At 34.7% G+C, this 26,709-nt stretch overlaps 1 protein-coding gene and 1 pseudogene across 2 annotated transcripts in view; both read right to left on the bottom strand.

Moving 5' to 3' along the window:
• Positions 1-26,709, bottom strand: part of MARCHF1 (membrane associated ring-CH-type finger 1) — a 635,011-nt gene that overhangs the window by 517,467 nt on the left and 90,835 nt on the right. The window lies entirely within an intron of this gene.
• On the bottom strand, positions 20,820-21,498 carry LOC109386953 (protein FAM204A pseudogene; annotated as a pseudogene).

The following is a 26,709-nucleotide window of genomic DNA, read 5'->3' as shown; positions in this document are numbered from 1 at the left end:
TCTATAATTGAGGATACTTGGAACTCAAGTTTTCATGGGGTCAGAAACATAGGAAATGTGTCCCAATGACAGAGCAAACCTAAACTACACTGAAAGTCTTTGTGAGAAAAAAAAAATGTGTTTATGATGATGCCAACATTTGAACACATGAAAGTATTTCCCTTTATGTCTTAGCCAGTTTCCATCCTTGACCATTATCCAAGAAAACACCATAAGTATTAACACTGGTAGTTGATTCATTTGTTTAGAAATAAAAATATGTCTTTTAGGAGAAACTGTCAGGTAGCCAAAGAAAAAAATGATACGCAATTAGAGTTCCTTATTCTAAATGCCTTAGAAAATAAGATTGTTAAACATTCTTTTGAATCCAAAAGTTTCATTAGTATTTCATTAAATCTCCCAATTTAAGGTGAAAGGGCATGTGATGCTACTAAGGAAAAAGGAGAAAAGAATGTGCTTTACAAGGAATGGCAGCAGATTGAAAAATAATTACATGAAAATTTAATTAGTTGGAACCCAATTGCTCACAAAGGAATGATCAAATTTAGTTAATTTTTCTTTTAATAAAGTCATTTCTTTTGGATTAGGTTAATTACTGATGAAGAAAAATATTTAAAATTTAATTAACCTGAGCTTCATGAAAGAATACAGAGCTCATACTGTAAAGTTTGGAAAAGTAAAGGGGTTATCTGTGAGCTGCAGGAATCTCATTCTATGAGAAAACCCTATGAAAGCAGGGCTCTTCAAGAGTCTCTGCTACTCCAAGGAAAATCCCTGACTTTAAGAAGATGATAATATTTCCACCTTTCTCTACAAATATTACAAATGTTAGTAACTATTGGAACCTAAGGATATTGTTAATTTTTACTAATGTTTAAAAACATAATTACAAATTACCAAATTTATTTATAGAATTATTCAGAATATATTTCCCTTAACCGATAGCATGAAAATAAATATAGCTTGGAGAACAAATGCAGAATTACAACTTTTATAGGAAGCACCTTTTCACTCTCATTTATAGAGATTTCAATTTGTCACTGTCTCAACTGCTTACCAATGATTCTACTGAACAGAATTCCATTACCCCATACTGAATATTATTACTAAATTACAACTCACTTATAATTAATCTGTTGTTTTCTCCCTCAATCACCAGATCACTTCCCAAAACAATTCTGGGACAAGTATCACTTGCCTATATCTCCCACTAGCTCAGACTGATGTAGGATTTAGCCTGGAATAAAATAAGCCTTCACCTAAAGGCAAAAGTTTGTTAAAGGAACAAACAAAAAAAATTGATTCTGTGTATTCATCTATCATTCATTCATCTGCCTATCAATGCTAATAACTCTCTGTAAGTTTTGGGGAAAGTGCTATCTAATGTTATTAAGGCTCGAGGATAGCCTATTAAAAAGAAAAGAAAATGATTTGTTTTCAAAAAAACAAGTCATTTTTAGATAACCATAATGAAGAAAGTCAGGGTAGCGCTTCCCAAGAATGACATGACACCTTGGTGACTCTATGCCAGGTGCCAGCACCAATGGCCTACTTCTGTCTCAGGAGCAGATTCTGCCCAGGCCCTTTATAACAGTTATTAAAGTAGTTAGAAGACAAAGGGATGAGCAGATGCATCAGCTGCAGAACTAATCCATCCCCAGAAAGCCGAAATGAAGCCTAAAAGGTGGTCTCCACATGTCAGTAGCACTGTTCTTTCTGCGTATATAATGAGAAAATGTCCACAGAGCACGGGGAAATGCCCTCACCCCAGTGACTCACCCAAAGTGTCAAGAAAGGTTTTAGTGGAGGTACAATATTATAACTGGAAGAGGGGGGGAGAATTTTTTTTGACTATTGAAAAGAAAAAAAAAAAAAAGATGGCCATGCTCCTTCAAAGGAGAGGAAGTATTTTCATCAGAGGTTTCTCAGTCTTTTTCTTTAAAAATATACTTTAAGATTATTTTGATTGAAAAAAAGGTAGGTTGGCTGGACAATCAGAGCCTTTATGAGAAACATTTAGGTAATGTGCTAAATTTCCCTGTATAATAAGGCAAACAAAAATATAAACAGGGAAAAAAGCACTTGGCATTCAAATACGAGTAAAACAATAATGAAATATCTGGATATAATAGAAAGCCCATCCTGGAAAAACTAGTAAGAAATGACTTTTCAGTAATGAAAAAGGTTGTTTCCTGGGAAAGTCTAAGAATGGTAGTGTTAAGTATCCAAATTTAAATAGTACTTTTGCTCTTTCCTAAGCTGTCAGCCCTCTTCCAAACCTTAAGGGAAAGTCTCTTAAACTTTACAGTGCTGCACAACTAAGGTTGGAGAACAAAGAAAAATGGGTAAAAGAACAGTAGACATGGGAGATGAAACAGTGAGTCAGAAACGGGACTAGGAAAAAGAGGCGGCCACAGAGGACAAGTCTCTAGGGAACCCTGGTGAGAAAACGGGGCGTAAGCCATTTTATTTAGCTATTAATGTAAAATGTACCCCCAGAAGACTGCACTATCTAGACAGTAGCGATTTGGGTTACAATAGATTTTACTTTATTCCCTAATTTCCTACTATTTATAGTTCCCTCTTGAGGAGTACAAACTTAGCTTTGCTTCACATTAGATTTGCATTTTTATGAAGAAACTCATATACGAGTGTTCCTAGCATCTGTTTCAGCTGGTGCCTTCATTGACAAAGATTATGGTCTTGAAGCATATTGTTATTGTTAATCATGTAGAATAATAATATTGAATTTGAATATTTAGTCATGTATCTATCACTATTATTAGCTAAAGAACAATAAGATGGTTCAAAAACAAAAGATCTATTAATAAATAAAATGATTCCTGTCCTCCCACAATCACTAGTTGCTCTTATCCCACTTTTTAAATCAGTTTTGAAGTTCAGAGTGTATATTTTATCTCTAGTCTAAAACCAATTATCTTCAAAAAAATTCTTTCTTAAAGCAATATGGTAATATAAAGAATACGCATTCCACTGCATTATAATAATGAAGAATTGATTATAATATGAAACTCGAAATTCCCATGTATTTTACTTTTATGTTGGCCCAGTTTTTCAGTTTATAAATTTCAGAGGGGTGGGTCATCCAATATTGCAATTTAACCCCACTGATGAAATGTTAACCCAAGGTAGGATAGTAACTGGACTACACCTTCATAATACTAAAATGATTTAGGAAGCAAGAGCTGTAAAGTCTCAAAAGGAGCTATTTAAAAATTCAGTATCTCTGTACATTTTTAAAGGTTATTAACTGTACAGTGTTTCTGATTAACCCTCTTAAAATTTAATTAAAACTCAAAAAAAGACCAAAAAAAAAATGGTGGGCGATATGTTCTTTGAATGTTACACTAGGACATAGTTTAACAAGCTCACTCAAGGATTACTTAAATCTCTAGGAGAATATACCTGTGGTTGACTTTAGCATTTCTATTTAATGAGCTAATTACAGACCCTATGAAGTTACATATTAACTTGTAAGTTTCTGTCCAATAGAAAAGATACCCCTAAAGGTTATGCTTTCATTGCTTCATAAGACACAATGATCAACTCTGTGTGTATCTAACCTACCAATTTTATTCTAACATTTTTAATGCCTTTCCAAATGGACTATTTAACCCCTATTTCTCAAATGTATTTGAAAACAGATTTACCATTTTATTTTTCCCTATCTAATAATCTGAACAAAATAGTTACCTTGCATTTGTATGAAGATGACATTTTTAACTCCTTAGAAATTATACTTTCTGAAAAGCATTGAAAACTTTTTGAAAATTATACTTTATCATCCCTATAGATCATAGTAAAAGTTATTAGAAATGAAGTTCATTATTGTAACAAAAGTAAAGCAGCAGTGAACACTGAATAATATATTTTAGAGGCATTTTAGGCAATTTCCTTTCCTGGCCTCAAAATATTTTTGTTAGTTCTCCTCTTCCTCCTAGTGCAGTCTGAAAAAAATGTAGGGTGAAAAAAAGAAGAAAGATAGACCCTCCCATCCCCTTCAAAACTGGTTTTATCCTTCAAGACATACACAAATGGGCATTATCATAGTTTGTACACTAGGTTTAGAGTGCATATAACTATATTCTATGAATTTACTAATGAATTTTTGACAGTAAGGATATCACCTCCACACTGAAACCATTCCTAAAGACACATGGGGACAAATGTGCATATTATCATGTTGCCTTATGGTCACAAAGTAACTCTGTTGTATGTCTAAACAGCAGTGTTTCAAGCAGAATAATAATAACAATAAAGGTGAATGATGATGCTATCTAACAGGCTCTGTTTACATCTTATTGGTCAAACTGGGTCACATTCTACTTCCAGAGCAATCATGGGCCAAGGAAAATGAGCTTATCGGGATTACTTTAGACCAATTTTGAACATTCCCCTAAGCCAAAAAAAACCTGATAGGGCAAGGTGATAGGAAGAAAACAGTTGGCATCTGCTACAAAAATCCTCCAGAAATTGGCTCTTTATAATTTAACAAGCTAAAAGAATTGAAATTTTATGTAGGTGAACTTTAAATTAATTTGATCTATTAGGAAGATACACTTTATTGTTACACTCTCTTTAGAAGGATAAATGTAAACTGATTTCTTGTCATTTTAGTAAAAAAAAATATGTATTTGAATACCGCCTGCTAATATTTTTATTTTTTTTAGCAGTTGATATTTTTAGCATTTTAGATTTTAAATTTTAAATTAACATGTGTCTTTTCATTTTCTGCTTTCCCGTTCATTTAGATTGTGTTTTTTATGCTTTATGTGTATGAGGAAATTAAGGGAACTATTTCAGAAAGGCATCACAAAAAAGGTGGCTCTTTAAGTATGTGAAAGAAATATACGATTTATGTATATTAGGAAGGAAGGCAGGCTAGATTATAAGCAAAATAATTATGAAAAATGAAAAGGAGCTTATAAAGGTAGATTTGTAGAGATAACAGAAATGATAAGCCCTGTTGGCACAGGCATGCAATACACTTCACCCACGTTTTCAGTAGGTATGCAGTTCTCCAGAGTCTGCCAAATAGTAAAAATGAAGAGATAGGAAGGGAGGGAGAAAGAGAGATGGGGGGAGGGGAGAAAGGAAGAAGGGAGGGAGAGAGAGAGAGAATTATTTATAACAAATGTCTGACTAACCAAAAACACTAAGTACAGATTATACATTTTGATGGTAGTTTCACTAATGATGATTGTTCATTGTTTATGATATGTGTTATATGACCTTAAATACAGTATTTGATAGAGGGCATGAACTATATATCAGTTCACACAGTAGGAATACTAAAGTAGGAAGTTTGAGGGAAGACCTCAAAGGGAATGTTGTAGAGTTGGGCCAATAATAAAGTTCTAGAAGTGCAAAATGACAAAAACAAATCTCTAGAGAGGAAATACAATATATATATATTTTTTTTTTTTCCTTCTGAAGTAACTAGAATAGTGAGAGGAGAAGCTGAAAGCTGTCCAGCACATCCATATATATGGGGCAATAGTGGCTGTTAATAGCAACATTTGAGGACTTGAGGATTTTTTCAAAAGGCATCAGGAAAGTCAAAAGATGGAATAATGAGTGCAATAACATAAACTTCTTGGAAAAGCAGGTGAAAAATGTTGTTTGCATTAATTCTTCAACCAACTGATATTTGTGTGAACCAAGTTCAATTTTTAAGAAGATAAACCAAAGATACAAATTCCACCATTTATTATAAACGTGAGCAGACAAGCTCTCTCCAGTGATTTTCTTACCCATCAAACTGGGTTCAAATTCCATAACAATCAAATCCCATCTGCTATAGGCTACCATTTTCCAAAGTGTGTTTCATGAAATACATCCCTACTTTTTAAAAAATGTGTCCTTGATAAAATTATAGGAAACCCTACCTATTATATTCTCCTGTTAGAGACTAATAATTCACATTAACATAATCAAGTTTCTGAAAATCTCAGCAAAAACCTATTTAAATTTGATTAATTTGTTCGGTTTTTTAATTTCTGAATTTATTTGCATCCAGAGCACTCTCTAGTGTTACCCACTAGCATCCAAAGAAAATAACATTCCAGTTTTGGAAAGCTTAGTCTTGCCTCAGGACATTTCTAGCATTCTCTTTTACAGTATATATACTACCTGTTAATCAAAGTGGAAAGCTAGATATTCTCCATATATACTCATATCTTAGATTTCTACCATGCATGCAATTTTAATATCATGTTCTTCTGTCTTTTTTGCATATCTCTACTCCCACCCCTACCTTCTATCTCTAATCTATCAACATATCACTAGGATTGAAAACTTTCACAAACTTTCACCTACTAGCCTCTCCCCTAATAATATATCCTATAAATATCTGAAATGTAGAAAATTATTTTACATGAAAAGATGTTCAATATGTAACTTACATTAACAAGACCTATTACCTAAATGTCCTACAGAAGGGGGCTGGCTTGGTATTTAGAATACCTAGAATGGTGGAACAAAGAACCATTAACTTTACAATAATGACAAAGATGTTTTAAAATATGGTACAACTCTAAGTTCTTTAAGTTAATATAATATTAATTTTAAAAAGCAGCATATAAAATTATATGCATACTACTTTCTCAAGTATCTGAGATAATACAGAGAAAGGTGAAAGTGAAATATACTCAATTAATTATGGTTTTATTTGGGTGGTGATGCCTTAGGTGTGGTTTTACAAATTTTTCTAAGCATCTGGATTTTCAAAACTTAGCACAATAACTTATGAATTATATAATTAAAAATCAAAACAAAATGAACAAATGAACTCTCGTGCATTCTTCAGGGCCAAACTAATTTTTTTCATTGTCCAGGAGACTCCCCTAATTCTCCCTACCAGATGTCATTGCTTCTGTTGCCCAAGCCCAGAGCTCTGTAGCGTGTGTCTCTCATGGTATGTTTCACAATCTACTTTGAACCAGAGATAAATGTCTTACCCTGCCTGTTCCAAATTACATTCTGTTTTATCTGCTGCAATGCTTAACAGAAAGCCTTTCTTTTGAAAGTAGACATTTTAGAAACATTTGTTCAACACATAGATTATTTTCTGTCTCACATTTATTCTCAGTTGTCAACGTTTTTAAAAGAAAATTTTAAATCCAAAAATTAAAAAATCAAATGGTATATATTTATAAGAATTCAAGAAACTTCACCATTGCCTACATTTCTTTGCCTATGATATCTAAATTAGCCTGATACCCTGTAATAACTTAAACTGAAGATTGAAAATACAGGGAAATACATGTAAAATTTCACTGTGACTCATAAGCACATCAATTGTAATAATATGTTCTCTTCACATTACTGAGTTATTTGACTGATCTCCAACTTCCTCATTCCTTCTAGGTCATCACTAAAGTAAAAGTGAAAGGCTGTGTCTTTTCTAACTAGGAAGAAGTGCTCTCATGCTTCCCATGAGTTATTCATATTTGTATTTTCCACTACATAAATACTAGAATTTATGAATTTTTAAAAATTTTAACTTTAAAACACTTCTTTTGAAACTGACCAAACCAAGTGTGCCTGATAATGTGAAGACACTAGAACTCTCATAGATTGTGAACAGGAACACAAAATGGTATGGCCACATGGAAAAACAGCTTGGCAGCATCTTATAAATGAAACATATTTCTAATTCTTTACCAAGTATGTCAGGCTTAAACACTCATTTGAAATATCTCCCATTGGTTTTAATGCATGCATAAATTTAAGCATAACTATTAATTTCTGCTTTCATTTTTTCCTATCCAGGGTAAATGTCAGTCATTCCACTTTACAGAGAGGTTATTGATGGCAATAGTGCTAGCAAATAAGAAAGGGCAAATGCAGGCAGAGGTTTATGCCATTAACTGTTACATAATGCATTTTACACAATCAACTAACCTTTAATTATCTTCCATTTTTTGCCTCATTCCCTTTCTTATATTCTCCTTATTTTCCTCTCCCTCCTGCCCTTCTCTTCTACATAGGCCAGTGATTCTCAACTCAAGGTGTCCATCAGAATCATGTGCAGACATTTTTTTTAAAAGACAGACCTGGGCTTCATCATGGCTCTTCTGAACCAGGAACTGTAACGTGTGCGCCTTACGTCGGTAGGTTTCAGAAACCCCACACATGAGGTTGATACACACCACTCCCTGGGGATACTGACTTAAGAGTTTGCTCAGGCAAAGTTGGACCTCTAGTACTGCTCCATGCTGTATATGTTGGCACAGACTGCAGGAACTACAAATCTGCTGTGAGCATAATAACAGGTATCTGATGTCCAACTTTTTTATGTAAACACAGACTCAGTAGGACAAGTGAAAACAGAGATAACAGTATGGTTCTCTTCCATTTACTACAATCGACCAGCTCCTCACCCACATATTCATCTGCCCCCTTGCACCCATTCCCATTTTCCCTTTCAATTAGCTTTATATCTTAATTTGGGATATTATCTGAAACATAGCAGATGCTCAATAATTTTTTTGTTTGTGTTTGTATTGATTCATTTACACTTATATTGTGTAGCTTTAACTACTTGGATATAGTCCCATATAATTCTTTTTAAGCTTCTCCCAAACCATGTGTGTCCAGCTGAAGCTACAAGCTTCATTCAGACTTGGGCATTCTAAAAATGGGTTCTAGAATAAAACTGTGTTCCCTTCTGACTATAGCCAACAGAAGAGGCCGAGAGGCCTAGAACACAGAAAACACACCTCCTGTCTGTCCTGTTACCTCCTACCCTTCCCACCAATGAGCAACAGAATTAGTTTTCTATGACCCAAATGTAGATTTTTAAAATGCACTCCAGCTCTCAGTACTACGTGATTTAAAATTTTAACCACAAATATTAATAAATTACCAAAAAGTTTTAAAAAGTTAATAGAAGAAAAGTCTGACCAATGTACTTAAAAATTTTGCAAACAGACTAACTCCTGAAAAACATATTTAATAAAGGAAGCAGAACAAAATTAAGTAAATGTAATCAATGCCCTCAGAGCTTTTGAAAGGCTATTATTTCCATAAATCAACAACAGAGTCAGTTATGAGGGGGAAAAAGAAGTATTAGAATCAGGGGGGGAGGGAAACAGCTTGCCAAAATAAGTGGAAAGAAAGAAATGTACAAACAAAATAGCTTGAGTAGACTAAATCAACTAAAAATCACATTACTGAGATGAAGATTGATCCAAGATTCCCCCAAAATTCAGTGCAAAAACACAAATAACAAGTGGAAGAAAACAGAAAAGATACAAAGAGGACAGAAAAAGAATTATATGTCTAGTAAGACATATATATGTGCATTACATATACATACACATGTGTACATATATATACATATGTACACACATAACCACATTAACATATGGGGCTAAAGGCAGCAATTATGTGTTTGTGAATATATATATATGTATCTATGTATAGATACATGTACATATATACACATATATCCATATACACATGTATATGTATACATAAGTGTGTATATACATAATGCACATATATATGTCCACTAGACATATTTTATAATGCATATAATAGAATCTTGTATAATAGAACATAATATATAGAACCTTGTACTGAATGTATAGAGAATACAAACTAATACATTTCAAACAGCCATGGACCATATCAAATGACTATGTATTATACTACATGTCCGTTTCCTTCCCAGTCCTCACTCCCATCTCTGACATTAATTTGCCTCCCGGTGAAAGGTTCTGTTCCATAATAGCTGACAGAAAGTGTAGTCAAAAAGCCAAGCAGGTCTATAAAATGCAAGTTTTATTACATTCCCCCCAAGGAATCAATGAAGTTACAGAAAGTAAGGATCAGTAACTAGAGATTCGGAGAGGGCACCCTGCTTCATTTCTGTAGGCATCTTAAACATCATAGCAGACAAGGAAGTGAACAAGGTGTGGATGGACAGAAAAGTCTGGGACTTAAAGTGAGGAACAAAAAGAAATGATATATTTGTTTCAGATGGTCAAATTCTGTCCGAATTCTGTCTCCACCACTAATTCTATGTTGCCTGAATGGAGAAAGAAAAGCCACAAAAGAGATTTTAAAAAGAAGAAAAAAAATTTTTAGATGGAATAAAAGTATGGGTCACCCAATTCAGTCACCACAAAAATTTCTTCCCCATCATTCCTGACATACCATAACACGGCTCCTTCTTTCACAATTCCATTGATGGAGAATTGGTCAATTTGTTTTTTTGTTTTGTTTTGGTTTGGTTTCTTTTAGCTGAGCCATCCTGCCACCTGTTAATTTGTTTTTTTAAGCATCCTAAAATTTAGAAACCCTAACTGTTAGCTTCTTGGTAGGTTAGAATCTTCCTGTACCTTCAGACACCCTTCTGCAACCTGGATCAAAATAGAAAATCTGGCAGGTAAATCCTCCAAATGTTGGAACAGTTAACATGTCGTCTTTTAAGTCTAGCAGTGATGTGTGGAAAGGGCACTCTGAAGTGGTTGCCACACACATCCCTAAGTAGGAGAACAGAATTAAAGAGTATCAACGTGTGGAGGCATTTTGATGTGCAATGTAGGACTAAGAGCTGAGGATCAAAATTCATGGCTTTAGACCACATGGCTTATCTTGTGTTCCTAGCTCTCAGCCCAAATTCCACATAATCATCCAACATTAAACTATCAAAAGAATGTATTCTCTTCTTTTATGCTCTTTTCCCAGAAACTCTAACATTGCAGGTCAGACTCATAAAAGTAAGTGAGAGTAATACATGTTGACAGGAGAAAAAGTCCTTAAAACTATAACCAACTCTACAATCAGGCTCTTAGGGCTGATTATGAACAACTTATATGCTTTAACTCTATAATTACAATGAAAATGATTGACTGGCCCCTAGTCATATCATCAATGTCTTGAGTTAATTCATATAACAATATCATAAAATGTATAATAGGATCACTGACCAGTGAAAAATTATGGAATTAAATCATCATGTTATTTCATTTACATAGAATCTATTCTAAAGAAAAGAAGGCAACCACTTATATGACATGCTTGATTAGTACACAAAGAACAAAGTCAGTACTAATTTCAGTAAAAGCTAATTTTAATCAAGCAACATTTTTTCATTCATCATCTTTTGGCTGTAATCACTGTCTTCACTTGAAAGCTGAACAAAAACAAATGCTAATTTTTGAAGGTTAATATAAAGCATCATCATACTACATTTATGCCCATTTCTATAAAACACTACAAATTCCTTCACAATGCTTTAATATTATTGCTGAGATTAAGCTTTTCTTATAATTTAGTTGCCACATGAATATTATAAATTGAAGTTCAAATCAGATGGCATATTATTTCTAAAATATTTATTTTTTAAATGAGAATTTATGTTTACCCACCTTAAATGTCTTTCTGTAATGTCACTATCAACTGAGCTCTATAGAGACACTATGAATTAAGATGAAGTAGAGAGCCTCTGAGAAACTCACACTGGAGTTGTCACCTATCTAAAATCACTATGAAGGATAAAAATTACCTTCTGCGGGCTGGCCGAGTGGCTCAGTTGGTTAAGAGCTCGCTCAAGAGTTTGAGCTCTGAGCAACAGTGGTTCGAGTCCCAGCCCAAGCTGAGTAGCCGCTGAGCTGCCAACAGGTGGCAGGATGGCTCAGCTTAAAAAAAAAAATTACCTTCTGGATGTTATAAAATGATTTAACCAGCAAGTGTTATTAATATAGAAAAAATATTTTATTTGATAGTCTTCTAATACCTTCTTCTGAAGTGTTATAATGTATGCACATGCTGAATAAACTCCAGCTATTTATGGCGCATGCCTACAAAGATATAATACAAAACCACAGGTAACTTTTCCACTTTATTTTGCTGGAAACCTCAAGATGAAGTGAACAATAGATAACTATAGAAACAACAATAAATCTTTTAATCCATTACCTTGCTTTAGCCAGGAAAATTATTTTGTTGACACATCAATATGATAGTCATAATCCATGACCAACACAGGGCTTCAGCCTGCTTTTCCTTTTTTCCTTGACAGAATGCATTGCAGTAGTCCCTGCTCATCTGTGGTTTCACTTTCCATGGTTTCAGTTACCGACCATCAACCCCAGGTTGAAAAGATTACAGTATTTTGAGAGAGACAGAGAGAGAGAGAGAGAGAGAGAGAGAGAGAGAACACACTCATATAACCTTCATTACAGTATATTGTTAATAACTGTTCTATTTTATTATATTAGACATTATTGTTAATCTCTTTCTGTACCTAATTTATAAATTATACTTCATCAGAGGTATGTATGTATGTATGGATTGGGAAAATGACAGTATCTATAGGGCTTAGTAGTATCTGTGGTTTCAGGCATCCACTGGGGGTCTTAGAATACATTCCCCACAGCTAATAGGGGCTACTGCACTTCTAAGGGGAACAGTCAAAGATAAAGATGATGAAATTTTATAATGGATTTACTTGAAATACACTTTTCCAAGCTATGCCCTGGTATTAGAATTAATTCTCTTTAATCTCTTAAACCCACAGAAATATACAGTGAAAATGATGTGATTTTTGAAGCACCATGAGATCTTACATCAAAGATATATACAGAGTTTTTAGAAAGATTTTCAGTAAAAAATGGGAAAGTTTTCACTTACATTATTCTCACCACATTTCTTGTTTACCTCAGCAACCAAATTTCTCCTCAGTGGTGTTATTGAGTTAAACAGATCCTGAGAGCCTTTTCTGGGACTTGATGGAGAGAAAAAAATGCGGTTTCATACCTAAATAAGTTTTATTATAGCTTCAATCAAGCTGAGGTAGCCATACTTTTGTAAGACTCTATCCTCTGTTTTTCCTGTTGCAATTTATCTCTAATCCCCCTTGCTTCACAAGTCTTTCTTCCTCACATGCCTTAAATAAGGAAGTTCCCTAAAACTTTTCCTCTAGGCTTCACCTTTCTCTCTCCCAAATCAGTCTCTCCTCCTGTGCACTTTGTAAACTTTCCAAGAAATATATCCAGCTTACTTCCTGTCTTCTCCAGACACAAGGACTGTGGAGGTAGTCACTATTTCCCTGTACCTCTAATTCCAAATCTTAGATCATGCTACAGGAAAAAAGTATACAAAAGCATCAACTCACATTTTAGAGTACTGCATTTTACTTCATATTAGTTCTAATGTATTAGATCTATTACAAGAGTACATATATTTCAGAAAAATATTTTAACCTAACCTAAAATTCAGTCCTCGTGTTTTTCCCCTTCTATGATTAAGAGCTGAGATGGAGAACGTTCTCAGATAAAGTGTAAGTTGTAGTTTACTTCTTAAGTTCTAGTTTAATTTCTTTCTCCACCGCAGCTACATGTTAACTATTAGTGAAGAAACCCAGTTATACACAGAATTTGGTATTAAGAAAATATATTAGTTCTTTTTGCCTTCTCCCTTCCACTTCACATCCTGGCTTTTTACATAAGGGGAAGCAGTGCAGCTGGTACTCTACTTTTTCTATTCTACTTTACATATTTACATAATTACATATTTACATAAGTGGAGGAAGCATTGCTTATATTCTATTTTTTCTATTCTATTGTTTGCGTTCTATTTTTATGTATTTATTGTCTCCTGATATCTAGGCAGCAATGCTCTCAGGACTAGGATCTTCCCAATGGTCTGTGAATTCTGGAATTACAATATAAAGCCTATTGCAATTACTCCTTCTTACAAATGGCATTGATCAACACATTTAAATTCTTGATCCAAAGTAAGAGTAATAATAAGCATTATTTGTTTTATAACAAATTACTCCCAATTTTATTGGCTTAAACAGCATGCATTATCTCACACACTTTTTGAGGGTCAGGAATTTGGAAGTGATGTGTTCTGGTTCAGAGTCGCTAGTGAGTTTGCAGTTTTCATCTGATCTCGCCTCCTTTCTTCAATCACTTCTAACTTCTTATCACAGAAATATTCCACTTGTTAAACTGATAAAAAGTCTTTGCCTATCTGTTAAATTCTCAGAAGGATCGATATTAAATACTAAGAATGCTATCATGTGTTGAGTCCTACAACTCAAACAGAGATTACTTGCATTAATTCATTATGTGACCTCTTTGGAAGGCAGCAGAGGCATCGATATGAAAAGGTTGCTCTCAATAATTTTATATTCCATAATTCCTACAAAAACTACTATAAACCTCGCTGTCCTGAAGTACTTTTGCTTCTCTATCAGGTTTTCTTGCTGATAATATAAACAGTAACATTGTCTCAAATGTTTATAGAAAAATTAGACATTTGAACCAATAAAACAGAAGACTTAAGAAACATTAAGGAATTGTTCATATTGATCAAATTTTAGAAATGAATTTTTACTAAAGATACAAACTCAAATGGAGAAAACACACATATCAATATTACGTTACCTATGGCATATAAGATGATAAAAACATTAAAAATATTTTTTAAATATTGTTTAAGAAATCAATTTAACACACAAGCCACTTTTAATGGCTTATTAACTGAAAAATCCATAACAACTGAATAGATTATTATGAAATTTCTTCCAAATAATCAGTTTGGGTTTTGTGGAAAGATAATAAAATACATTTTCTTTGCTTCAATATAGAAACTTAAGAAAAATGCTTTCTCAATTACCATGCCACAGGCCAAAAAAAGTATATATTATGGCAGAAGAAAACACAGAACTGAGAAATATTTTAAAAGATTGTCAATATGCCATTTCAGCAATCTATTTAAATACAGACTATTTACAAATATAGTCAATCTTGTGAATCACAGTAGTTCTAAACAGTCACTGCAAACAATGAACTAGCAAATACTGAATCATTGTTTCTAAGGGAAATATTGGATTAGGTCCCTTCAAGTATCTGGTCACATTTCCATCAACTGATAAATAAATAACTTTGTTTTATGTCTGTTTCTGTTGAAAGACACCCTATTTAATATATATATTGTAGCTTCATTAACATTGAACTCAGTCAACAGCACTGTAACTCATGCCTGAATGACGCTTATCTGACACATATTTCCTCTCTAAGGCACAGCTTTCCTGCACTTGGGAATACTAGCACCTCAGCTCTATGCGCGGGGCCAGTTTAAATAGTGAAATCACCCAAAAAATGCAGAAAATGGCAAAAATGTGGCAAAAAGGAGACTTATTCACAGCATGAGACTGAAACAAGAAGGGAGTGTCCCCTTGTTTGACCTCAACTGGGAACGTGTCCATCAGTGACTCAAACTTTTTACCTCCTTTGTGCATGTGGGCAACAGTGAAAGTGCTGAGAGGATTGCTTTTTGGGATTAGAAAGAAATGCTAGTGGGTAGGTAAATTCACAAACATAGAATCTGTGAATAATGAGGACTGAGCTAAAACACATTTCAAATGATGACTTTGAAATTTAGAGACAGTCATTTTTCTCTGACTCCTACAAACTTGATTAATTTGATGTATCCCTGACAGTGGATGCTCCGATTTGAGCCTTCCTCCACCTCACTGGTCATTGTCTATCTCGGTCAGCTGCACGCCAGTAAATCCACCGTGGCTTTCAGCATTATATAACTGTTCCATCTTCACATCTTTCATTTGGTTCTTCAAATTCCAAATTCAAGCACCTCTTTCAAATTGGCTCAACTCTCTACTATCCTGAACAACCTTTTTCCTAGACTGTGCCATTTTACTTAACTATTATTCATTTCCTGTTTTATTTACAAATCTTCCAACAAATCACATATCTGATGACATGACCTCATGTCCCTATTAGCCCTTAATTCCTTAAAAATCTGGCTACCGAATCCAACACCCAATTCAAGCCACATTCTTCACTTGCACCAAAACCTCTTTCCTGACAAATATGATGGCTTTGTCTTAGATCTCATTTAAACATGAAGGACTTATGGCTGCTTTGATAGTTTTGATTACTCTATGCATCATGCCTTTCTTGCTTGTTTGACGTTGCTCTGCATTGCCGCTGTTTCTCTGCTGTAACTGTCTTTTTCTTCTTTCCCACTATCAGCAGGTATTTCTAATACCAGGAATATTCAAACAGTTTGACTACCTTGAAGTAAATCTCTATGCTCAAGATGGAGCCTCTCCTGCCCAGCACACCATGTCTGCAAACTGAACTTCTGTGATCCTGTAAATGCTCCATTTGACTAAGAAACACAGTATATGCAGTCAGCCAATCCCCCAATGCCACGCCAACTGTGAGCTCTATAATTACTTCCTTATGCCTTGATCTTTTAAAATAAGGTCAGGTATGCAACCCCAGCCAATCATGTGGTTTCTATGTTGCCACTTCTAACGCTCTAAGAAACTCACTCTTGCCCAAAATCCTTCAGGAAGAGTGCTTCACTGCTTCTGAGGCACTGTACTCCCCCAATCCATGAATTGTTTTCTCTTGAATAAAGAACATCAAACTCATTACTAAATTATTTCAGTTTTGTCATTTGACTAAAATCCATAATATCAAATATCAGGTTGTCAGAAAAGTCATGGCGTATTTTTTTGTTTTTCATTGCAAAAATGCATCATGACTTTTCCGACAATCCAATATATTTTATATCATGACTTAGTACATGCATACACAGAGGAACTTAAAAATATCTGAAATAAGTTAACAAAATAATTATTCTCCTTATTAAATGCAAAGCACTTTGATATTACTTTTCTATTCTGTTACATTTGTGATGATTAATAAACAGAAACCTCATTTAAATTGGAGTTCGGGTGGCCTGTAGGGGGAGCTCTCACACCCTAACACTCGTCAATTAACCCAAAACAGGAAGAGATGTACTTTGCATCTCCAACAGAAAGATGTTGGTGGGTTTTTTGTTTGTTTTGTTTTGTTTTGTTTTGTTTTTTCTATTCTACTGGAAGAAGGTGGATGTTTTCCTAGGCTGCCAACCAATGAAAGACTGCTACAACTCAGCCAATGAAAAGCCACTACATTCCAAACTCCCAGTTTCCTCCAATGGTCTCATTGTTTATAACAGCCCCTCTGAACTCTCCCTTCCCTCTATAAAAGAATGTTATTCTCCTTTGTCCTCTGGACATGTAAGTTTTTTCTTTGTTGTTCTGTTATAAACCCATCTTGCTGTAGAAACATCTGGCTATTTGTTTAAGGTCAACACATTCTTTATTTCTCTTTTTAAAAATAATGCCTCTCAAAAAGTGCTTCTTTCTCCTCTTAAACCATACCTCCAAAATGCAGCTCAATGCTTTGTGCTTGACAGAGATAGGACTAAAAGTTGTAGAACTACGGCATGGAAAAAAAAAATTATAAATTTCAGGCATGGGGTTTTTACTAAGGAGACATTAATTTAACAATATGTATTCTTTAAAAAAAAACTAAAGTATGAATCTATTATCTCTTTTTTAAAATGTTAAAAATATTTTATTAAAAGCAATCAATAAGTGATTTATGTGACATACTTTAAGGGATATTCAAGAAAAAATTTGTTGATTTATCTATAAATGGGAAGCCATTATTTCTACTTCAAAATTACAAAGAATTGAACAAAATTAGTTCAATGATTCTAGAATACTATTACAAGTTCCCTATTATAAGCTCTAAATAAAAATTTACATAGAATCAATATACGTAAAACTAAGTAAACACTGGTAATTTCTCACTTTTTAGATAGAGATTCCACAGCCTTTTTTCTTTTCTTTTCTTTTCTTTTTTCACTCAGGCTGCATTCTCTCCCTCTTACGCTCCCAAAGGACAAGAAGAACGATCATCAATGGCTAATGGCAGTCGCAAAAAGCAACACCAAGAACCGGCTTCATGCTCAGGAGAGAACACTGCAACTCCTCCTCATGGTTTCGGGTGCTCTACACGTTCAGAGAAACCTCTCTAGTAACAAACTATAGCAATGATCCCTGAAAGTATATAGTCTTTCCACAGTCTTTTCTTGAAAGTAATTTCCATTGAGTGAATAAATGAATTCAAAAGCAAATTCAGAAAACCAAGACACTTGGGATCCTATTCCTCTCTCTCAGAAGTTACTAAATATTGGAATAGAAAATGAGAACCAACACAGGAAAACCATAGTAAATCCATTAGAAAGTTGAATCAACAATTGGTTAGCTTTATTCATATTGACATTTTATAGATTTTGCATACCAAAAGTTTGTTTCCAAATGAGAAACTTACCTAACCCCTACCATTTAAGCACAACTTGCATTACTTTACAAGGAAAGAACTGAGTCCTCCATAAGACATACCTTGAGGACATTACATTTCAGTCATTAATGTAGTGAATGTGTATTTATTTATACCTTTAATTCTTCCTCAGAAGGTAGATATGAAGTTAAATACCATCTAAAAAGAAGCTATGAAAGTTATATTTACTCCATTTTATGGTTTAACAAAATATGGTTTAAAAAGATACTTTTGAAGCTCAACAATACTACAATTGAACCTAAATTACTAAAGAGTTTCCATAAAAAGAAACACTGTCTGTAATGAAATAATGTGCATTTACAAACATAAAATAAAATCTTCATTAACCAAATTCTAGTCATACTTGCTACTTATATTTCTGGTTAAATGAGGGATTTTTTATTAGTGTTGAATCTTTTATTTTTTAAAGCTTTCCTATCATCCTACTTAATTTGCAGCCTGAGATTCTATTTAAATTGTATACCAATAAAAGTGAATAATTTCTGAATGAGGAGCCAAGTGGCTGTGTCATGATTTAAGTACATTAGCTTTGCAGCAAGAGCTTTGGAACATCCATTTCATTTAGATAAAGGCATAATTTTACTTATTTATTAATGCGAGTCTGTATGCCAAATACTTGACACCTGACTGTAGTTTTAAAATACATTATTTCAAAATTTACCAATAGTCCTACTTTTTTTATTATGAGGTTTCAGCATTTGAGAACTTTCTTCAAAACTTCAGTAGCATGTTGAAAAAGATGCATGCATCCCTAGAGATCGTCTTTATCACATGCTTTGACGTAACTATAGTTAGGTAGTCCTTGACATCTTTGATTTTCCTGCTAGATTAGAGTGTTCTGATTGCTTTGTCAGTACATTACCAGTAGTTCAAATGTGCTTGCAGCCCAAGAAAGTGTTTTGACAAAATTCAAAAATGCCTTGTACTTAAGAGACTTTGGTAGCGCATCTCAATCATGATCTCGTCAGCATTTCCAGTAATAAACTTATGACATCTTAAGTAAGCATTGATGCTGAAATAGACCATCTCTTGAAAACTTGAATCCTCAAAGAATTTTTTTTATAAAGGGTGTGTGTGTGTCATGTTTTTTTACCCATTACTTTGACCTCCTTATCAATTTCACAGAACTTAATATTGATTTCATATCGATGAAAATCTTTCTGACAGCAAGAAAGCATTCTTAATTGAATACTGTTATTATCTTACAGAAGGCATTTCTTTCCTCCATATCTTGCATGGATAAGTACATGTTTAAATATAGCAAAAGAGCATCTTTGCTTTAAACATTTATGATGGGGTCACAGATATTCATTAATTCAATAAATGCTCATTGAGCACTTTCTAGGTGCTAAGCCTTGATATAGTCACAGACCTGGTCATTTCAAGAACTCTGTGACCTCAGGGAACATGCAAAATAAGTACATGGAGACTTGGATTCCTGCCCCAACTGTACCCCGAGTCAGCCATATTGCTTTATCCCCATTCCTTCAATGACATTCCCCGAATTCATTTTTAGCTCACAAATTTCAAATTTTTTCCAGTAGAATATTAGGAAACCATTAGATATGACCACTAAGTGCCAGCATATAGGAGTAACTTGAATATGTTTTAGTCTTATGTTTGGTTTTACTTTGAAAGACCTCTAGCCATCTTTTAGAGATAGCTTTCCATAATGAATTATGGTGTCTGGACAAGTTTCCAGAACCAATTCCAGTAGAGAGTTTTCATTCTTCATCTTGCGTTACATGTCTACATCATTTGAACTCTGCTCCCAGGTCACTGATCCCTCTTGGATTTTTCCTATCACTCCCACAGTCCATTTTTAAAGAAGGTTCAAAGTTCTATTGTCTTGAGTTATAACTGTCTAATACAATCTTACCATTTTCTCTTCTAAGAATCATCTCAAAGAATGACATGGCTAACAGAAATACTTAGGAAGATATTTCCAGGCAGAGTTGAATTTAAATTATCCTTCAAATATTATAGCCTATCTCTTTTTAAAATATATATATATAATATTTTATCTAAAGCTACACAAAATTAATCAATTGCTTTTATTATGTGACTGTAAAGTATCAACTCTACTGCCTCCAATAAAGAGCCAATAATTATTTTTATAACATTAAGATAAAGTCATTTGTAAAGACAATAGCAATTGAGACTTTTATGCACCTATGACTAATCCATTATAAACAAATGCCAATCTTAAAAATGCAATGCCAGAGTAAATGCAGTTACAGTGAGTACAAATAAGAAAGTACAAGGAGTTCATTGGCAATGCTATACCAACTAGACGGAAAGTAAAATTGATTTTATACTGCGGGTATAAATAAGTAAAATTGTATTTTTTCACCATATGTATGCTTAGATTTCTTGCACAAATAACAGAATGCTCCATTCCACTCATTTCAACAGGATAAACTCTTTAGAAAAAAACCTTGAAAAGACTTGATAATCGACATCCAAATTTATGCTCATCTTTTCTGCTTCTATTAATTTCTTAACACATTTAACATAAGCAGGAAAATATTTTCAGTAAATTGAGCAACTGAAGATTCAAGTAAAAATTCAAGTAAAGACTCAAATGTCTTGAAGAACTCTCACAAGTTACATATATCCCATGTTGCTTTTGTTTCCCATCTCTTTGCTTCAGATCCCCATGCTAGTATGTTCTTTTTTGAGCAATCTATGAATTTTCAGCACCCTTTTTGGCTTTTACAAAGTTGTGGCAGGCAAATGCTTCAGCAATGTTCACACCAAGCTCTTGAACAGCTAGCTGGTTGCTGAGTTCCTCAGCCTTTCCAGTATTCCACTCTTCCACAGCCTGGTCTATGCTCTTTTCAAGGCCCAACATGTCTTTTTCATTTTTAAACAGTGGGTTCAAACCTACCATTGACTCCAAAATACTGAGTAAGGTCTTTCCACTGGACTTCACTTGAGGCCTGTTCACTATGAGATTCTTCTTTTTTCTTCTATTTACCTATTCTAGAGTGTTTTCCTTCTGAATCTTGAAGTTTTCTGTTCAGAATGTTTCCTATGGAATTCTTGAAAAGTATTCCACATATTTAAGGGAATTCCAGAAGGACACTCTTCATCATGCATTTACATTCGCCTCTGCTTCAGTTTTTGATCAACCTGTAGGGAACTCTAAAATCTCTTTTTGAAATGCTCCCATCGTCTTTATCTTCCTGTAAGTTAAGTCCAGAGTTCTCTAATGTGGCTTCATCTTCAAAATTCAACCCAACATCCTTTCACTTAAGCCAAGAGGTAGCGGCTTACTCCACATTTTTCAGTCAGGAGCCAACGCCCAACAGCCATCTTAAGACCCCGCCCTCTCACTGCTCATTTTTAATAAGAAACATCTCTTCTTCCTCCTCCTGCCCTTTAATTTATTAGGAAATAAGTGCTCCTTAGCCATTCTTATCTTAGGTCCCACAAATCACTCTACCAAAAAATGGCTCCCATTATAATTTTTTACTTTTTGTATTTTTAGGCATTTGTACAAAAGCTTTCATTTGATATTTTGGCCCAGTAGTCACTAAGCATACATTGATGCCCTGAGTTCAAACCTCAGATTGATTAATATTTGGCCACAATCTTAATCTTTTTGACAATAGTTGTCGAGATAATATGTGTTTGAGGTTTGGACAAGAAACCTGAGATTGAGAGATTCCTCTTTTCTGTGTTCTTATACTGGGTTCAGCAGAAAGCAGAGCCTGAAGCATAGACAGATATGCTACTACTTTATAAAGAAATGCAATCTCAGGCAACTGGAGTACCAGACAAGGGGAATGAAATAGGGCAGGAGGAAACAATACAGTGAGATGCTTTATCAAATCAGTCATGGCTAATGGTACTACAATCTCATAGGATTATCTTCTGACTAGACACATGAGCTTCACCTTTGGACATTCCATTTAGAGGGAAAAACAGGGAAATTGTTATCTACTGTCTCCCTTTTCCACTGGTCCAAAGCTTCTGTGATTGATTGACTGTTAAATTCCTTTCACTTCTGAGTTTTGCTTGTACGAGGTGCAAAGCACCCCACACTTTGAAGTCAACAAAGAAGCCCTTTGGCAGGAGAAAAGAGTTATGCAACTGGAGCATAAGGTGAGGAATTATCAGGTTGCACCTAAGTGAAGTCTATTGCAGCCCATGCAGAGCTAGATAACTCAGTAATGGTTAAACCAAAAGACAATGAGAGCATCTGCAGTGATATATGTGACGGGTGTCTGATAAGATAAAATGTGGGACATACATGCCTGTTGGGAGACCAAGTTTTTAACAATAGAGATCTACAAGATATGTTGTAATGATTTAGTTCCATTACAATCAGAAAAAGAAGGAGAAAGGCAGGAAGGTGGAAAAGAGAAAAAGAAAAGGTAAAAAGAAGAGGGAGAGGAAGAGGGGGAGGGGAAAGGAAAGGGGTGGGGGAGGGGGAGATTGATTTAATTCGCATTTTCTAACCTGCCCTCTCCAGTGTTCTAATTCTCTCCATAGAGATAATGACCCATTCTCAACAATGTGTTGTATTCCCTTAAAGACTGGTATTTACTCTTTCATAGATCTCACATATGTGTGCACACATGTATGCACACGCACATATATTTTTTACAAAAATGTAATTATGGTATATGTATTGGTCAGTATCTTGCTATTTTCTCTTCAGAGGTGTATTTTAACTCTTTTACTATTATTTGAATTAATCCTTGGAGTAGGGGTAGTAAAGGAAACCGCTAGATATAAATAGCTCCCTAAGGGATTCGGTAGGTAAGGGCCAGGGACTTCCCCTCCCTCACCCAAGTCATTGTTTACCAAGATGGTTTGCCTCTGCAACAGAATGAACTCCAACCTCTGATGTTTCTACAAGGATCTTTAATCACTGTGGGCATGTCCCAGATTCAAAGCCCACTGCCCATCCACTGCTATAGGTACTTAAGGATCAGCACTCAGTCTCAGCTTTGTTGATTCAAGTGGGAAAAGTTTGTGATGGGGGAGGGGACAGCTAATATCAGTGGAAAGGTATGTGACTGGTCAAGCTGCTAACAATCGATGCGTAAGAATCTCAACAGGGGTGATGGTAGTGATACAGTTACCTATAGATACAATTGCACTATCAAAGCTTCTCTGCTCTAGTAGAGACATCAAGGGCAGATATTAAGACATGTTTTATTTTGTCCAAAGAGTTTATTTTTACCACCTGTTCAAATTATCTGTAGCTGCATAACAAATTCAATAAACTTAGTTTCACAAACAATTTCTATGTTTTATAGGTCAGAAATGTGCACAGTGTGCAGTATAGATGGCTTGCATCTAGTCTGAGGTATCTGAAGGCTTCTTCTCTCATAGAGTCTGTCATTAGAACTGGGATGACTTAAAGGCTGAGCTCAGCCAGGGCTGTCAACGCCACATGTGCCCCCAAAGGGTAACTTCAGACTCTCAAGATGAGCCAGGGTTCCCAGAGAGAGAATCTGAGAGGAAGAATAATTGCTCAAGAGACCAAGGCAGAAGCTGTAGGGCTTCTGCTGACGTAGCCTGGGAATTCATGCTGCATTACTCTTGGTATATAGTCTACTGGTTACAAGGAGTCACTAAGACCAGCCTAGATTTCAAGGGAAAGAAATTACACACTCACCCTTGATAGGGGAATGGCAAAGTCACATTGCTCAAAAGCATGTGTAATGTGAGAGGTTGTTGAGACCATATTGCAAAATAAAATTCACCCCTATCATCCCATTTAGTAAACACAGGAAGTCGCTGGCAAACAATGCCACATTCTTAAAGATCAAGAAGTGAATGATTTGCTTATAGCTACACAAAGTCCAGCGCCTAGAGTAAATTAACAATTGACCTATATTATGGCTGCAGTACTGCCCCATATACTACATTGCGACATACAATTTTTCCATTAAACATCGGTAGAATAATAAGGTTATTTAGTGACCAATATACTTGACCTAGTAATTTAATTTCATGAGTTCTTTCTCTAACTCTGTTATTAATGTGTGTGTCTGTGTCCTTAAGCAAGTCTCTCACCATCTTGGAACTCCAGCTGCATTTAATATATATATATATCAAAATATATGCACCAATCCCAAGGTGTATTGTGAGAGCTAATGTTCCATCATTAAAGCTTTTTATGTCTGCATAGTAATGGCTGCATGATGATTACAATAATGATGGTGACAGTGCTTCTTGGTATAAAAATGATTATAAATGCTTCCCTTAGAAAATCATTTTTGTGCCTTTCAGTTCTGAGTTATCAAAGGCTCAAAAAACATCTCAAGCAGCTTCTGAAACTCAACCTAAATTTCCATATGAAAAATAATTATTTTATATGTCAAGAGGAAAATAAACAGAACAAGAATGAATGAATGATGATTATTAAGATGTTCAGTAATATATTTTGCATTGTTTCCCGGGGATGATGAATTACCCAATGTTTATCACTGGCCGTGTAAGTTCAGAAAAACGTTTGTCAAAAAAGTAAAAATTATTAGCGAGAATGTCTCATTTTTAAAGCAATCCTTACTTATTCCTTTCTATTTATTTCTTCCTGTAATCAGAAGGATTAAAAACAGTAAAATATCACAATATACTATACTTTTTTATATACAATGACGTAGGGAAGCAAAATTTGCCACATCAAAATGTGTCTCTCTGGCATGAGAAATATTTTATTTTTTAAGGAACAAAAGACTCAGGAAGAACCACTGACCTTCCCCCAAAATACCTAAAAGAACTTAAGATAGAAGGCCTGTTCTGGGAAGAACCCTCGCCATAGATAACCATATATTAACACAAACTAGACGTGACCGAAAGATAGGGAGGAACCTCTGAAGGCCCTTCTGATCAGAGTCCTCTCTCTGACCCAGTGTCTCTAGATGGCCCAGCAAATATTTGTTTACTTAACATTAACTCTTTTTCATCTCCCTGTAAACTGCCTCACTTCCCTTTGAAGTCCCAGACCCCTACCCGCCTTCCCCTTACTCCAGAATGACATGTGTACCTCATTCCGCCTTACTGTCTTTAGAACGTTCATGCTTATGTGAATTCCCCATGCATAGTTACTAAACTTGATTTTCTCCTCTTAATTTGCCTTATGTGATTTTAAGTATTTGACCAGCCATAAGAACCAAGAGGGGAAGGAGAGGATATTTCCCTTCCGCCAAAAGGACTAGGAAGTTTTAAATTTCATAATAAGTTTACTGGAACATGTGACTCCCTTACTGCAACAATCCTGACTCCCTAAAGAGACGCTTTCTAATTTTCAAAGGCAAAACTACTTACCAAGTGTTGCTGGCATTTTGTGCGGAAATTATCTTATGAGATTAGTGAAAGGACAAATGGACCCTAACCTTAACAGTTCCAAACAGAATTTATCCTTTCAATTGAAGTTGAACACTTTCTCCTCCCTCATTATTTCCAACTTGCTAACAACAATATTAATAACAACAAAGCCACAAACTATAATCACAAAGCATTTCTGTTTGTTTCAAGTACATATGTATTACATGCCAGCAATCCTCATCCATATTCTGTGACTATGATGTTATTCTTTCACATTTTATATAACTATCTGGAACAATTTATAAGTGTTAGAAGAGCACAAGCTAATATCAGAATTTTAAGTGTCTTACTTAGCACAAAAAATGATGCGTTCGTAAAATGTATCATTATTACATAATTTTACCTTAGAATGTTATGGCATCATTCTTCACAGAAACTTAAAAAAAGCTTTCAATTACATGATCTCATTTTATCCCACCATATTTTTTGGGTCAGGGAGATCCAAAATATCTCTTTCATTTACCATAGGAGAGGTACTAGTCACAGAGGGAATTAATGACCTCATGGCAATGAATCATGCCATAATCGAAAGGCTAGATCCAGATCTCAGGATGGAGTCTGCTGCTTTCTGTTTGGACAACTGATCTAAGCTCTAGAAGCCTAAAATGGCACTAAATAAACACGTGTTGAATATACAAATGTGTGAATTAATAAATGAGTACATGAAAGCACTGAAACTAAACTGTAGCGTGATTAGCTTTCAGGCTTTTCCTGTGTCCTTAGCCTTTGAAATATAAAAAGTTTACTATGTAAACTTTCATCATGATAGGAAAAGCTATACAGTTTTCCCTCAGTATCCATGGGGGGATTGGTTCCAGGACCCTCCGATGATACCAAAAATCCAGGGATGTTCAAGTCCTTTATATATTTGCATATAATCTATACACATCCTCCCACATCGTTTAAATAATCTCTAGAGTACTTATAATGCCTAAAACAATATAATGGAATGTAATAAATATTTGTTATACTATATTGTTTAGGGAATAATGACAAGAAAAAATATGTCTGTGCATGTTCAGTAAAGATGCAGCCATTGTAGGCCTCACCTTATAGTACATGTCAGCAACAACGTAACTTTTTAAAAAATGTTTTCCATCTAAGGTTGACTGATTCTGCAGGTGCAAAACTGGCACATATAGGGGGC

Source organism: Hipposideros armiger, unplaced genomic scaffold (genome assembly GCF_001890085.2).
Source record: "Hipposideros armiger isolate ML-2016 unplaced genomic scaffold, ASM189008v1 scaffold_142, whole genome shotgun sequence".
Classification (NCBI taxonomy): Eukaryota; Metazoa; Chordata; class Mammalia; order Chiroptera; family Hipposideridae; genus Hipposideros; species Hipposideros armiger.
Note: the sequence above shows the minus strand (reverse complement) of the source record. Positions and strands in the feature narration are given on the sequence as shown.